Source organism: Erythrolamprus reginae, chromosome 2 (genome assembly GCF_031021105.1).
Source record: "Erythrolamprus reginae isolate rEryReg1 chromosome 2, rEryReg1.hap1, whole genome shotgun sequence".
NCBI classification, from domain to species: Eukaryota; Metazoa; Chordata; class Lepidosauria; order Squamata; family Dipsadidae; genus Erythrolamprus; species Erythrolamprus reginae.
In genome coordinates, this window is record NC_091951.1 from 281,351,365 (window position 1) to 281,367,953 (window position 16,589).

Here is a 16,589-nt window from a genome sequence, read left to right on the forward strand (position 1 = left end):
AGCGACCAGTTAGGTCCCACAGAGTTGGCCTTCTCCGGGTCCCGTCGACTAAACCAGTGATTTTCAACCTTTTTTGAGCCACGGCACATTTTTTACATTTATGAAACCCTGGGGCACATTGAGCGGGGGGGGAGGGGCGGCTAAAAAAAGTTTGGACAAAAAAATTCTCTCTCTTCCTCCCCTTCACTCTATTTCTTTCTCTCTCCCTCCCTCTTTCTCTCCTTCTCCATCCCTCTTTCTTTCTCTTCCTTCCTTCCTCTTTTTTGCTGTCTCTCTCCCTCCCTCCCTCCCTCTATGTCTTTCTCTCTCTCTCTTTCCCTCCCTCTTTCTCTCTCTCTTGCTTTCTTTCTCTCTTGCTCTCTTTCTTTCTCTTGTTTTCTCTCTCTCTCTTACTTTCTTTCTCTCTCTCTCTCTTGCTTTCTTTCTCTCTTGTTCTCTCTCTCTCTCTTTCTCTCTCTTGCTTTCTTTCTCTTTCTCTCTTGCTTTCTCTCTCTCTTGCTTTCTTTCTCTCTGAGCTTCGCGGCACACCTGACCATGTCTCGCGGCACACTAGTGTGCCACGGCACACTGGTTGAAAAACACTGGACTAAACAATGCCGTTTGGCGGGACCAAGGGGAAGAGGCTTCTCTGTGGTGGCCCCAGCCCTCTGGAACCAACTCCCCCCCAGATATCAGAGTTGCCCCCACCCTCCTTGCCTTTTGTAAGCTCCTTAAAACCCACCTCTGCCGTCAGGCATGGGGGAATTGAGATATTCCCTTCGCCCTAGGCTTATAAAAAAAAAGTATGCATGGTATGTCTGTATGTATGATTGGTTTCTTAAATTGGGATTTCTTTTTAAATTAACTTAAATATTAGATTTGTTTATATTATTTTATTACTGTTGTTAGCCGCCCCGAGTCTACGGAGAGGGGCGACATACAAATTTGATAAATAAATAAATAAAGGATACAAGAGAAGATATGAAAAGAAAATACGTCAATGAAGAAAAGAGGAAAAGATATATGAATGGAAGAAAAGAATATAAGAAGTATAAAAAGATTAGAATAGAAGAATAGTAGATACGATATAGGAGATATAGGAGAGTCAATTGGACAGGGGAAGGAAGGCACACCAGTGCACTTATGCACGCCCCTTACTGACCTCTTAGGAATCTGGAGAGGTCAACCATGGATAGTCTAAGGGGAAAATGTTGGGGGTTAGGGGTCCAGGACATAGCATATAAATGATGCTTGAGCAAGATCTGCAGGATTGTCTGGGACACTATACATCCTCTTCATGACCTGTTTTCCTTGTTACCTTCTGGGAGGAGGCTTCGTGATGTCCAAAGCAGAACATCCAGATTCAGCCACAGTTTTGTTCCATACAATATCAACTTGTGAACTCTCAAGTTTCCTCTTTCTTCTATGTATTCAAAATGGATAATGATTAATATTTGTGTGTGTGTGTGTGTTTCCCCAAAATAAGACATCCCCTGCAGGGAACGGCTGCCTGACACCAGCGCTACCGATGCGCTCCTGGTGACGGGCATGAACGCATGCGCAGAAGGCGAATCTCGCATGAGGACGCTTGCATGCACGAAATTTTGCCAATTTTCAGCTATTTTTTTGCTTTTGTGGCAAAAAAACCCACCGAAAATTGGCAAAATTGCGTGCATGCGAGCATCGTCGGGTGAGATTTTGCTTGTGGTGCATGCGCAGAACCCAAATCTTGTGCGGGGGCTCAGAGGCATGCTTTGGGGGCATGCAGCTGTTGGTGCAATGTGATTTTTGCTACCACACTACAGTGTGCCCACACCAGGTGCAGTCCACTGCTGATCCCCTGATAATAAGCCCAATTGGGCTTTTGAGTGCATGGCAATAAGGCCAAGCACTTATTTCAGGGTTAAATATATATATATATCAAGGTCTTATTTTCTGGGAAACAGGAGGTGTGTGTGTGGGGGGGTGTATGCATGCACATGCATGTGGTGGGGGCATGTGTATAGGTGTGTTGTGAATGTATATGAGTAGTAGTATATGTTCTTTGAGAGCAGACACTGAGTTTAATTTTTTTTTTACCATAAAGATTTATCTTATCTTTAGCTCAAAGCAGATGAAACATGATCTGACCTTTCTATCAGTCCTTTGTCATGAAAAGATCAATTCCTTATGATGATGGTTTCCGAACATCAAGGTCTTTTACAATGAGTCCTTTCTTCTCATTAGGTGGCCAATATATTTCAGCTTCAGCTTCAGTAACCTGTCTTTCCAAAGAACAGTCAGGGCTGATTTCCCTTTTAGTCACTTATAAAATGCTTTGAACAGTATTGAAAGCATTATAGAAAATGGCAAGCATATTTATGTTTATATAGGCTTGGCTTTCTTCTTGAAATAAATCTTGGTCAATAATTCAAAATGTGTTAATTCATTACATACATTTGTACTGAATTAGTAGTCTTGTGCTGGTCGAAAATGAGTGATTTGAAATGAGGTTTCTGGAATAAATGTAGCTAAAGCCAACAGTTTAATATAATCAAGATCTTAAAACTAAAGCAGAGTGGAATAAATAGATTAGAAATAATTGTTGAAAAACATCCTGGTCCCTTAGCATTTTCACCTCAGACTTAAACTGAATTGCTCCCTCCCTCTTCCTTCCTTCCTTCCTTCCTTCCTTCCTTCCTTCCTTTAGCAAGACTTGATCTCTCCAATTTGTTTACAAATTGAAATATCTCTGTTTGCAGTTCACCCACTTGATAATCTCTTTAACTCTAAACAGCAGTGTTAAATACAGTTTGAGTACTAAACAGTCAGAGTGAATTGAAACTTTTCCATAGGTGTGATACTTTTTCAATATACCCCAGTTCTATGGGTTATATGCAATATGAGGAAATTATTATTATTATTATTATTATTATTATTATTATTATTATTAATTGGATTTGTATGCCACCCCTCTCTGCAGACTCGGGGCGACTAACAACAGCAGTAAAACAGTACAACAAAATCCAATACTAAAAAAACAGTTAAAAACCCATTATATAAAAACCAATCATACATACAAACATACCATACATAAAATTGTGAAGGCCTAGGGGGAAAGTGTATCTTAGTTCCCCCATGCCTGGTGGCAGAGGTGGGTTTTAAGCAGCTTACGAAAGGCAAGGAGGGTGGGGGCAATTCTAATCTCTGGGGGGAGTTGGTTCCAGAGGGTCGGGGCCGCCACAGAGAAGGCTCTTCTTCTGGGTCCCACCAAGCGACATTGTTTGGTTGATGGGACCCGGAGAAGACCCACTCTGTGGGACCTAACTGGTCGCTGGGATTTGTGCAGCATTAATTGACTTATCAACAAATGTGAGGGTATAAACTTAATACTTGTTTTCCTGAACTTTGTTATCACTTTTGTATAAATTATAAATTCCAAATAAAGATTAACAATGCAATATTTTGCAATTCACAGATGGGCAGGAAAGGAATGGGGAAAAGCGAATAGTGGTGTTGCCTTCTTAGACTGAAAAAGTCATGCCATTGCTCCCTTTCATTTATTGTTTATTTACTAATATAATAAGCAAGGTTTCCATCATTGTAACATGATATGCTGCAAGTATATGTGTAAGGAAGATCTTTGCACATTTTAAAAACAGTAATATGTTGTAACTCAGCATTTCATGGGAGCAAAATACTGTTACCATGAGAGTCTTAGTCAAGGCCTACAATATACACTGCTCAAAAAAATAAAGGGAACACTTAAACAACAGAATATACTGTAACTCCAAGTAAATCAATCTTGTGCATTGGACAAATGAATAAAATAAATTTATTTATTTATTTATTTATTTATTCAATTTTTATGCCGCCCTTCTCCTTAGACTCAGGGTGGCTTACAACATCTTAGCAATAGCACTTTTGTAACAGATCTAGGCTATTGCCCCCACAATGTCCACTTAGGAAGCAACACTGATTGACAATCAATTTCACCTGCTGTTGTGTAAATGGAATAGTTGTGCAAATGAAATATTCAATGAGAATATTTCATTCATTCAGATCTAGGATATGTTATTTGAGCGTTCCCTTTATTTTTTTTGTGCAGTATATTTTCTGCAAGAAGGCCAAGCACACACACAAAGAAACACAAAGGCAATTATGTAATGTACATAGACATAACAAGTCCTTCACATATATGGTGTAATGATTAATCTGTGCAATCAGTATTATCCTTATTAGGAATAATCAAACATAGGTAGCCTGATGTTACACTGTTTTTAAATAGATGCAGAGGATGAGCAATATGTATTAGCATTGTGAGAGAAATTGTGCTAGCCCTACAGCAGAGGGCAGTACTTAGCAACATTAGCTGATCAAAAAAAAGCTAAACAATCTTAATCTGGGAGATCAACAGAAGTTGAAAAATCATCACAGAAGATAATAGCTAACCACTTCCATACTTTTGCCATATAACTCTGCCCACCCGCCTGGACATCCTGACAGAGGATAATGATTCTATGCATGTGCAGAAGCCACTCATGTGCACACATTCACAGAAGGTAAGTGAAACTCACTACTGATACACATTTGCATACACACACAAACACACATGAATGAATGAATGAATGAAATAAAATATATGGTAGAATGAACGACCTATGCAATCAGTATTATCCTTATTAGGAATCATCAAACATAGATAGCCAGATGTTACACTCTGGGTTACAAACTCTCCTGAGAGTTGAACTCATAGACTTTGTATTTTTGGTAACAAAATACATTGCATTTATTTTTGGAGCTATCCAGGCTCTGGCACTGAAGAGCTATGGGAAGAGATTTATAAAATTTATCAGAATGGTATATACAACCCACTTTCCTAGACATTATCAGAGCAGAGAAATCAAATTTATGTTGTGGTCCTATATTTAGATAGAAATGATGTCATTCTCTCCTAAAGTTCTGGCAACTTCAACCCCCATGATCACTTCTTCTCTATGAATCCTACAAGAATTAGGTCCAGTATAGCTGTCTAGTTCCCTCCTTTACCTTTCGGATGACAAAATTGTCAGCTAGGTTGGTCTGGAAACTGTTTGATCTCCCACTTGTTGCAAAGTTTGCTTCTGCTGTAGGTCCATTTGCTTCCACCTCCATTTATGGATCAAATTCAGGGGTGAAATGCTCCTGGTTCAGACCGGTTCGGGCGGACTGGTAGCGATGTCCGCTAGTGGTTCATCTAGCTGCCAGATTCTTACGTAGAAAGGTTTGTAAGTAGAAGCAATTTTTTCCCCATAGGAATCAATGTAAAAGCAAATAATGCGTGCAAACCCATTAGGAAAGAAATAAAAGCTAAGAATTTGGGTGGGAGGAGAACAAGGGAGAAGAGGAGGAGGACAGTCACTGCTGAAGGAAGAAGGTGAGGTGAATCAAAAAAATTCAAAATTTTAAGGCTTAAAAAAAGAAGAGGGCGAGGAGGAGCACACACCTCCCATTGACCCGGCGCGAGGCTGCCTCCCATAGACTGTGCCAGAGAGAGAAACCCAGGCGGGTGACAGGGGTGAACCTCCCGCTCCTTTGACCGAAAGGTGGCTGCTGCTGCTACCTGCTTCCTCTTCTTCCCCATGCTGAAGGGCTCCCCTCTTCTCTCGCTCGCTCGCTTTGTAGCCGGTGCCTTTTCTTCACTGTGGTGACTCCTCGGTTTGGCTGAAGCTGAGTTGATTTGGCCGGGTCAAAGCACCCCCTTTTGCCTTTCCGCACCCAGATGCTCCGGGAGGCAACCTTGTGCTGGGTGTATGGGAGGCAGCATAAGGGAATCACCACAGCGAAGTGGTTTATTCCCTCTCCAAGCGCCAGAGAAAGGAAAATGCTTTGTTCGTTCTGGACTGCCAAAGCCTCCTTAAGTGCCACCGAAAGGCTCCTCTGGCAGCCCAGAAAACCCCGAGATGGCTGGGATTAAAGGCGGAATGGCAGGAAACTGGCCAGGCCTTCATGCCGCTCTCAAATTTCCTGTGAAATTTTTCTGGGATCGGGTTCTTAAGTAGAAAATGATTCTTAAGAAGAGTCAAAAAATCTTGAACACCTGGTTCTTATCTAGAAAACATGTTAAGTAGAGGCGTTCTTAGGTAGAGGTACCACTGTATTTATGTTCAAGAAAAATCAAAAAATGAAAAACATCACTTACTTTATTTGATATAAACCTGACTATGATAAGGATATAACAACCCTAGCATTTCTTTTAACAAATCCTTTCAAGTTCTTTAAGGCCTAAATGTCTACTTGGTATGCACCTGGAAGCTATACATATCTAAACGATCTGGGAGTCAAAATATTTACTTCAAATACTAAGCAACCAGTTAATCATTCATTTTCCCTTCTCTTAAATTGAAAAAAACCCCTCAGTTTTTGTTCATATGATGGATGGAACATGTAAATGTTCAGTTTATATACTCATAACGTTAGAGATTTCTGTGTGATACTAATCTATAGATCCTCCTTTTTAAGTTAACACAGAAAGTGGAAGTATTTTATTTTTCCTCATTAATTAATTAATTTACTGTTCCCATTATTCGTACTTATTTCCTATGCATATACTTTACATGTTTATAACTTATAAACAGGTAAAGTACAGCCACCCTGAGTCCCATAGGATTGGGCAGCATAGAAGTCAAATAAATAAATAAAATTAAATTAAATATATGTATATATCATATTCATACTTATAATTGTTTTCTCATACATGCTTGACAAACTAAACAAATAAAATTATGAATGTCAGTATTGTTTGAGGGAAAACAAAGGCAGTGACTGATATGTGAATGTTAGTGTTGTTTGAGGGAAAACAAAGTGACTAATATGTGAATCAGGTCTTAAAATTTGCTACAAAAGTTGTGGCAGAATAGTATTAATAGGGGAGATTACAAGGAGGCATTTTTTTTAAAAAAAAAATACAAATATAAGATTAAGTTTAAGAGCATATGCACCAAGATAAATTCCTTCTGTGTCCAATCACACTTGGCCAATACAGAATTCTATTCTATTCTATTCTATTCTATTCTATTCTATTCTATTCTATTCTAAGCAAATATGAGATTCAGCTGTAATTGTGGAACCATACAAATTGTGCAAAACTTCGTATTTGTCAATTCTTTTTACAAAATATATAATAGTTACATGCCAAAGAACCATATTAGTCTCACATAATCAGAGAAGAGTTACGCTTGTATCTAATTAACAATATATACAGTATTTCAAGGTGCTGTAAAAATTGAGTGGACATTAAAAATCGGGTGAATGAATGTTAAGCCAAGAGATATGCTGCTTGAACAGCAAGAGCTAAAGTTTAAGAAGGACCAGGGAAGACATAATAGCAGTGTTACAGTATCTCAGGGGTTGCCACAAAGAAAAAGCAGTCAATCTATTCTCCAAAGCACCTGATGGTAGAACAAGAACCAATGGGTGGAAGCTGAACAAGGAGAGAAGCAATTTAGAACTAAGGAGAAATTTCCTGACTGTTCTGTCTGGGTCACTCCTGAAGCCAATACCAACCCAAAAAGAGAAGCCAGACACACCGGTAAAAGGAAAAGGCAGTTTATAAAATTCAAGAAAAACACAGGTAACAGAAAATGTCCTTACAAACAGGAAAATGCTGTATCTTCAAATATATCCATGAAGGCAAAAGTCCATGCAGCAATACAGGATTCTTGCTGCCAAGACGAGGCTGTAGATAGCAGACCTACCCCTCCCACGGGTCTTCCAAACTGCTGGGCCACAAGCCAGGAACAGAGACGCCGAGAACAAAGCAGGTCACCGTAGCTCCAACTGATAACACTCCACATGGCTTCAATGGCTTGCCTGCCTTTTAAACCCTGCTAAGGAGGACCACACCCAAGCCCAGCTGTTCCTAATTCAGTGCTGATAATACTTCTTTAATTGCTTCTTTCTTTGATCTGAACGTCTCTGTGGCATGTCAATGACGGCTTGTGCTTCATCACCTAATGACTCCAAGCTACTGGCTGGGGAGAGCCCCCCCCCCCCCGCTGTCCTGCTGTTCTCCTTCGTCCCATTCCTGACTTTCCCCTCCCCCGTCCGACTGCTCAGCCCCCTCCTCTTCGCTGTCATCCTCCTCTGGGCATGGAGCCAGCAGAGACACAGCCGGTCCCTGAGCAGCCTCAGGCTGAACCACAACACTGACAATTGCAGCTTGCCTCCAGAAGTTGTGAATGCTCCAACACTGGAAGTTTTTAAGATGTTGGATAACCATCTGTCTAAGGTAGTGTAGGGTTTCCTGCCTAAGCAGGGGGTTGGACTGGAAGACCTCCAAGGTCCCTTCCAACTCTGTTGTTAGGATTTATTTATAGGGAATGACTGGCTGAAAAATTCTGGGAGTTGAAATTCACATGTCTTAAAGTTGCCAAGGGTTGGACATCCCTGGTTTAAATAATATGCCTTTGATTACCGTTAAAGAAACTCTTTGGAAGATTTAAAATACCTTTTATAGCCTGTGTTCTATATTTCAAATAAATTTATTTCATGCTCTGTGGATTTGTAAAAAGGAGATCATCGTAGTGTAATACTTCAAGACAGTTATGTATTGCTCCTTGGTTTTCTTTTCCTAAGTGGCAGCCAGTTATTAATATCAACCACTAAAATAAAGTAATGTTGAAAACCTTTGACACAAGCCAGAGAATAGGGGATATGGAAAAGCATATTCTGTGACAGACAGACTCTAACACGCTTGGTTGATCCCTTTCATATTTAATTTTTCAGCAGAAATTGAAAAATAAAATATAAAAGACAACATAATTAGGTAAAACATGTTGCCTCTGATGCTGATTCAGTTTTTCTTTCATTTTCTACCATTAGGATAGCAAAAGGTCAGGATATGAAATGCCAAGAACCTCCCTAGCTGATCTGTGTTCATCTTGGGAATGCATCAACAGTCATAAAATTTTAAACAGCTACGGTAAATCTCTTCGCAAATACTGCCTTCATTTTTACAGTAATGCCTCTGATGAAATACAGAAGGCTTGTTTGTTATTTGGGGCCAGTTAACCCTTAATATAGGACGTTATGTTTTATCTTCCTGAGCTGGATACCCTTGTGACTTTATAACAGCTTGTTGGTAGGAGAAAGTAGCATGGGAAGAGTTAAAATGAGATCACAAGCCATTAGCCAAATTTAGTTCCCATCACGTAGGATGAGTAATTGAATTGTTCTCTGGTCAAAACATTTATCTGCAGCTCTTTGCTTGCAGCTGTCTAAAATGCCAGTTTGACATTGTTCAGAGTGGTCTTTTTAAGTCTTTAGCTCAGGCCGGGGTTGATCAAAAATTATAATTGTATAGCAAGCAGGAAACATCTAAGTAATGAACCCAAATAAATGGAAGATGAAAGATACTGATTCATCATCGCTGTGACTTTGTTTTTCTTACAAGTGGCAGGCAGAGGCTGTTCCTTTAGGCTATGTCTCTTTCTCATCTCATACTATCAAGAATAGGACAAGTGATAGTCAACAACATGGTTGACGACTTATGTTTTTACTATTGAAACTTAATGTCTTATATGCTTTAAGCACATTTGTTTGTCCATTTTTCATCCTTTATTCCTTTTTTCTCTATGTATGTTTTGTTTGTTTTGATTGTTTTTATATGTGGAAAATTAATATATATATTTTTTTTTTAAAAGAATAGGACAAGACCCTACAGATGTCATGTTTTGCTTAGATGGGATCAAAGATGGGTTCCTCCTGGTTTGGACCAATTCATCTGAATTGGTAGCAACTCACTGGTGACGTCACAATGACATTACAATGACATCACCGATCTGGTTCGGTGGATGCTGGTCTGTAGGCACTGCCATCTTTTTTCTGAATTTTTTTTAAAAAAATTCTTCTTTTCCTTCTGAGCATGTGCAGAAGCCAAGTTCCAGCACTACATGCGATTGCCATCTCTTTTTTGCCTTTTTTTCCTCCCTGGATTTTTCGTTACTGCGCATGGTGGGATATAACTGGTCTCTGGGAGGTATGTGGTAGGAGACGGTTCCGTAAATAGTCTGGTCCTAAGCCATGTAGGGCTTTAGGTGATAACCAACACCTTAAATTGTGACTGGAGACCAATTGGTAGCCAATGCAGCACTGAAGACTGAAACAAGCCTTGTTAATCCTGATTTGTTAAGTAACCAATAGTGCCCAAGTTCACACATAACATCAAACTATAATGGGTGGGCATATCAAGACAAGCCTTAAAAAAATATTATGGCTTGTAGATGCAGACTAATTAGACTGTAAAAAATATTACATTTAAATCCAGCAAACTGTTATTTACTTAAATCATTGTTTCATGATGACTGAAGTACAAAGGACTTTGTCAGGTACTTTGCTCCATTTTTATTATTCTATTTTCATTCCTTTATAGAGATGCAACAATTCATTTTTCATTGATTTTGTATCCCACTTTTATTTTTTACGAATAACTCAAGATGGCAATCCTTTCTTTCTTTCTTTTCTTTTCTTTCTTTCTTTCCATTACATGTTTCTCCTCCTACTTTTCCCCACAACCATCTTGGGAGGTTGGTAAAATGAGAGAGTGTGGCAAAGTCTGTCTGCCAAAGCTAGGTCTCTCTTATATCTACTGATCTCTCTCTCTTGTATGGGCATTGAACTGTATGGGCTACAAGACTGGTAGGCAAAAATTAAAATTTGCATTCGTGAAACAAAAACCACGACACTGACATCACGTCTGAAAATTCACACATTGTTAAAGGTACAAATGAAGGAAGAGAAGGAGAGAGAGGTGAAGGAGGAGTGAAGGGAAAGTAGGTAGTAGGAAAGAATTAGAAGGAAGTGGACTGCAAGAAGGAATAATTAAAGGGACAGACTGATCTTGGTTAAGGAGGGGAAAATTGATTAAATAAGATATTGGCTCATGAACTAATGGATAAAAATTTGAAAAGATGTGTATGCAATATTGGAAGCTATATAGATGTTAAATTAGTTAAATTTGTATGTGGAGAAAAATTAAAACAACGGGGGGAAAAGGGCACTAAGCGCTGCATAGGTTTTTTTTAAAAAAATAAAATAAATTATGATCCACAAAATGTATGCAGTTGTGTTTCTCCTGAACGTAGGAGTCCCATCTTCTCGGGTTTAATAGCCAACTGGCAGTAGAATTCGCCGAACAAAAAGCGGTTTCCAACTAGCACGAAAAATCGGGTCTTCGCTTCGTTAACTTTCGGTTGTGTCGAATTTGAAAAATGTTTCAACCGCAGTGGTAAAAAACAAAACAAAAAACCAAGCAAACGCAAAGCCGCCCCGTAGAGTTACAACCGGGAAGGCGTGGCTTAATCCATGACGTCATCAAGCGCAGCCTTTGCCGCTGACACCCGAGTCGAGCGGGGTGAAAAAAACACAGCCCAAAAGTCGCTGGTGGTGCGCCAGGTAAAAAGAGCGGCACGCGCTAAGAGACGGTTGTAGCGCGGGGTGCGGGGTCTTCTTGTGACAGGGCGGTCTCCGGCCGGTTCCATCACTACAAAGGAAATGGGGGGAGAGGCGGGAAGAGTGGAAGAGCTGGACACAGCCCCCCTTTATCCCAACCTGGCTATCATTTCCTTTCCCCGTTTCATCGTGGAGGACCCTCTGTCGTCTTCTCCCTCGCCCCACCTTCCCGAACTGGCCCGTCCAGAGAGAAACCCTCATTTTGTCTCCCCCCCCTCTCCGGACTCAAATCCTATGAGCTGGTCGATTTAAAGGACGGACTGGGTGGGACGTGCGCAAAACCCTTCTGAGCCGGGTACCGGACAGGGTGGGATCAGTAGAGTCCCAGGTGCCGCCCGTGGAAAGAGTGCCATTGGTCGCCTTTGTTCATTTCCCGAGTTCCCGGTCCTGTCACGCCAAGAGCTGCCACTTACCGCCTGAATTCGCGGTGGGGATTTTGGTGAAACCAGCCAGAGAGGGGCGGGAAGGAAGGAACAGCAGCAGCTCCAGGCAGATACTTTCTGACAGCCGAAGGATGCTTCCCTTTTGTGCATTTCCTCATTGGATGGACGGGGGCTAAGTGGGGCTCTGCAGAAGGAGCAGAGTGTGGCCCTATTGTAACTGTTGTTCCTTGAGGTGTGTGTGTGGGGGGGGGGTTGGAAAATCAGGTTCCTTGAGTCAGCAGTGGGTGCTCATTATGTGGGGGTGAGCTCAACTTTTCAGGGATGTACAGAAGAAAGGGGAAGTAAAATGTTCCAGTGCTTTACTCTTTAGGGGAGCGTTTGTCATCTTTGTGTAACCACTTGTGTAGAATGAAGTCACTTTAGTTTAATTTATTTGATTTATAAGCCGCCTAACTCCTTCCAGACTCTGGACAGCTTATAAATCCACTCCATGGCAGATTCATTCGTTCACTCACTCACTCACTCACTCACTCACTCACTCACTCATTCAATTTCTATGCTGCCCTTCTTCCTGAGATTCAGGGCGGCTTATAACAAATAATACGCACGTATTAGAAATCTATATAAAATTACAACTAAAAATCCTTATACTGTATAGTTAAAAACCAGCCAAACAGATTCAGACATTCATTCATTGGATGGAGTGTTTATAGCATTTAGCAATAGCATTTAGACTTATATACCGCTTCATAGTGCTTTTACAGCTCTCTCTAAGCGGTTTGCAGAATCAGCATCTTGCCCCCAACAATCTGGGTCCTCATTTTACCCACCTTGGAAGGATGGAAGGCTGAGTCAACCTTGAGCCCAGTGATGAGATTTGAACTTCTGAACTACAGCTAGCAGTTAGCTGAAGTAGCCTGCAGTGATGCACTCTAACCACTGCTTCCGGCTTTCACTTCACTGCAAAAGTAACAGCACTCTGTCATGCTGACCACCTGACCATGGAAGCTTATAAATCAAATCGTACAGCACTGGATCAATGGCCTTCAAATGAAGATGAATACCTTCTTGTGTGTGTGTGTATGTGTACACACATAAACAGACTGACATGCATGCACAGAGGGTATACCTATGGTTTTAAGGTATAGTATATTATTGATTGATTGATCACATTTATAGACTTTCATCAGTTTATAATATGCAACGAAACAGCATAAATAAAAACTCCCCAAACCAATAGAACATAGAAAACCATTACATTAATAAAACCAAATCATATCTTAGCTAAGATGAGTTCAAGGGCCAGATGCATTCCGGAATGTTTTGAGCAGCTTTTAAAAAGCACTCAAAATGGAAGCTGTCCTAATACCTGCCTGGAGATCTGTTGAGTAGCTGTTCCATAGGACCACTGCAACCACAAAAGTGCCACTATGTCTCATCCTCCCTCACTTTCATAAAATGGGCATCACTAGCTGTTTCTCCCACATAGATGAAACATGTTTGGGTTGATGCCAATGAGAGAATATTCTGTAGCTTACCAGGTACCAACCCATATTTTTCTACAACAAAGTAGTGTCTATTTCAAAATAAATGACATGATTCATATGGTGCAACAAGTAATGGTTTGCTTAATAATCTACAATTGTTGAACATTTGTTTTATTTGTTACAACTTGCTAGAATCCTAATGGATGTAGTACAACAAAATCAAATGCAAAACACTAAAAATTTCAGCAATGGTTAAAGTAATATTAAAAGTCATCAAAACACAACATAGGGACCCTTAAAACTTGACTAATCTAAGTGTCGAATGAATGTTGAAACAAAGCTGTTTTAGCTTCCTTATGCAAAAGGGATGCTTACCTAAATTTACCCAAGGTGCTAAATCATAAACAACAGCTTACAAAATTATAAAAAATCATTTTACATTCCAAGCCAAAATGTACTCTTTGGGCATCGATCTTCTACATTGATATTCTCTTAGAAGTTGTTAGCATATAGCATGGAAAGAGGGAATGGAATATTAAGAGAGAGCTAATCTGCATATTGGTATGTAAATCAGTTTTTGGCAGTTGGAAAATAGAATTCCAGGGGATTCGTTTGCTGACTGTTAGTGAATCTGCATCATAGAGAGCAGATGTATAGAGAAATATACTGTCAGGTTGTTTATTTGTGTAAATATGAAACCAGTTCAATGAAAAAAGAAGAAATAAAAACATAAGTTTTATATTGGAGTCATTGTATTTGTACCCCAATATACATTGAAGCACGGTTCTGCTATGAAGACACTCTGCTGTATGAAGTGAAGAATATCACTTGAAAAACATAACATAGAAATCCAACAGAAGTGCAGCAAAATAGGTTAGGATTTACCATAGCTATGCAAAGGGAATAGAAGGTAATGAGTTAGGTTATCACATATCATGTTCTACTTATTAACTTATATTCTCATTAGCACTGTACTACAAACAGACAACTATCTCAATTTTAAACTAGCCCAGGTATGAATCTAGCCCTTGTATAGTTCAAGGTGTTGTACAAACTAAAAAAAAAAGAATTAAATGAACACACACTGATAAATGTATGAATGCAGCCATTGTTTGAACCATAGTGCAATTATGTTGGCTTTAACTTAGGATACTGAATCCAGCCGATGGGGTTTGTAAATAAGAGTTTGCAATTCCAATTTCACAATGTGTGAAATCTTATAGTAGCCTATTCCATAAAGTACAGCTAAGCAAAGCACGTTGTCTCAACCTAATTTTACAGTACTAAACTAAACAGCTAAAGGAAAGAAAGGTCAAATGGAATTTGGCTTTCAGTAGAGTGAACCTGATTCCTAATTCTTTCTCTTTCTGTGCTGCAGCTTGATGGAATATGTCTTTTTGACAGTCTTTGTCCATATACAGTAACTAGGCAGGCCTTGGCTGCCTACCTTCAAAGTCCCAGTTTAGTCTTTTGTCCTCAATTTCTATTTCCAATCTATTGTCCTTAGTTTGTGTCAAGCTAAGCCCAAGAAAAATGTGGCCGCTGGGATACATGAGGCAGAAGATGGTCTCATAGGTAATCAGGTCTGATGCCATGTAGAGCATTATAGGTCATAACCAACACTTTGAATTGCATTCAGAGACTAATCGGCAGCCAATGCAACTTGCGGAGTGCTGTAGAGACATGGACATATCTCGGAAGATCCATGACTGCTTGTGCGGCTGAATTTTACACTACTTGCAGTCTCCGAATGCTCTTCAAAGGTAGCCCCATGTAGAGAGCAATGCAGTAGTCGAACCTCGAGGTGATAAGGGCATGAGTGACTCCCTGTCCAAATAGGGCCGCAACTGGTGCATCTGGGCAAATGTTCCACTCGTCACAGCTAAGAGATGGGGTTCTAAGCTCAGCTGTGGGTCAAGGAAGATGCCCAAGTTGTGGACCCTCTCCAAGGGGGTCAGACTCTTCCCCCTCCCCAGAGTAATGGACGTTCAGATGGGATTGTCCTTGGGAGGCAAAATTCACAGCCATTCCATCTTGTCGGGTTGAGCTTGAGCTTGTTAACACCCTCCAGCCTTTAATGTAAAGGATTGGCTACAGCATTTCAAAATGCTCATTTCTTGAATGAGCGTCGATGCTTTTAGTGTATTTTGGGCCACTCTGGTTTCCATGGCCAGTAAAACCAGTGTGGTCATCGTGGTCTGCCTGTTCGGCTCCTTGTTTTGAACACAGAGGATCAATGACTGCTGGCATTCTTTATATATTTTCCAGGCTTGTTAAAAGTCTAAACTGGATGGAAAGTTTACATGTCATATCTTTATATGATCACTAAATATTACCATATACGCATTTCTGTGGTTTTGGATTAGTGTGTGAATTCAGCCATTGCTATTTATAAAGAGTGGTATATGGCTTGTATTAACGGTGTATCCAGCCTTTTATCCTTTACTTAGAGAACTGTAGCTAAGAAAATGAATTAAAGCCATGGGGTTTTTGCAGGAAAGGGTCTTTAGGCAACTAGCTTAGCAAACCTTCCTGAGCAAAACAATTATCGACAGAAATATAGTTCTTGGGGATGTGCAAATCTTTTAGAAAAAAGTTTTTATATTCAATAGGAATGCATATGAAGTACAGCATATTTCTCAAATTGTGAAAACAAGTTTGTGCTGCTCAGGGTTGGATTGCTATTACCGTTGCGACTGGTTCACTTGAAAAAAAGATGGCGTCGCCATAGGACTGTCACCGGAGCGGTTGCGTGCAAATTGTGTAATGTGGCAGCTGCTACCGATGCGCAGTCCCCTACCGCACCGGTAGTAACGCACTACTGGTGCTGCTACTATGAAAGCTGCCCTCAACGGTTTGCTTTCAAAGCCACTTTATTTTGTAATGTTCTGAAGCTCCTCTTTTTGAAGGATTTCCATAGTTTTTGGTAACTAATCTTCTCTCCGCTGGTTAGCTCAGCAATGGAGCCCCTTTTGTTTCTGACGCTGTTGATTGGGTGGGAGGGCTTTTCTACAAGTAATTGCTGCTTCTGTGAGCAACATAAAATCTCTCATGTACCTAATACATAGTGCTCTAATTGCAGCAGAGGAATGTGAAGTGTCACGTGCTTCTTAGATACACATTGAAAAATACGTTTAAAAATGGCCGAAATAAATGAAAGAGAAAAAATGATCCAAGAATCTTATTTTCATAAATGAATTTCAGTTACTCAACTAGTCTGTATACTTTACTCCCACACATTTAATTTATAAAATGGAACACATGCAACTTA

The 16,589-nt window shown here is 40.1% G+C and overlaps 1 protein-coding gene across 1 annotated transcript in view; it reads left to right on the forward strand.

The window, feature by feature from the left end:
* Positions 1-11,303: 11,303 nt before the first annotated feature.
* AOPEP (aminopeptidase O (putative)) overlaps positions 11,304-16,589 on the forward strand; it is a 259,513-nt gene continuing 254,227 nt past the window's right edge. Inside the window, exon 1 of the mRNA XM_070742785.1 lies at positions 11,304-11,391. The gene's annotated coding sequence lies outside the window, so the exon portion shown is untranslated. The remainder of the gene's footprint in view (positions 11,392-16,589) is intronic.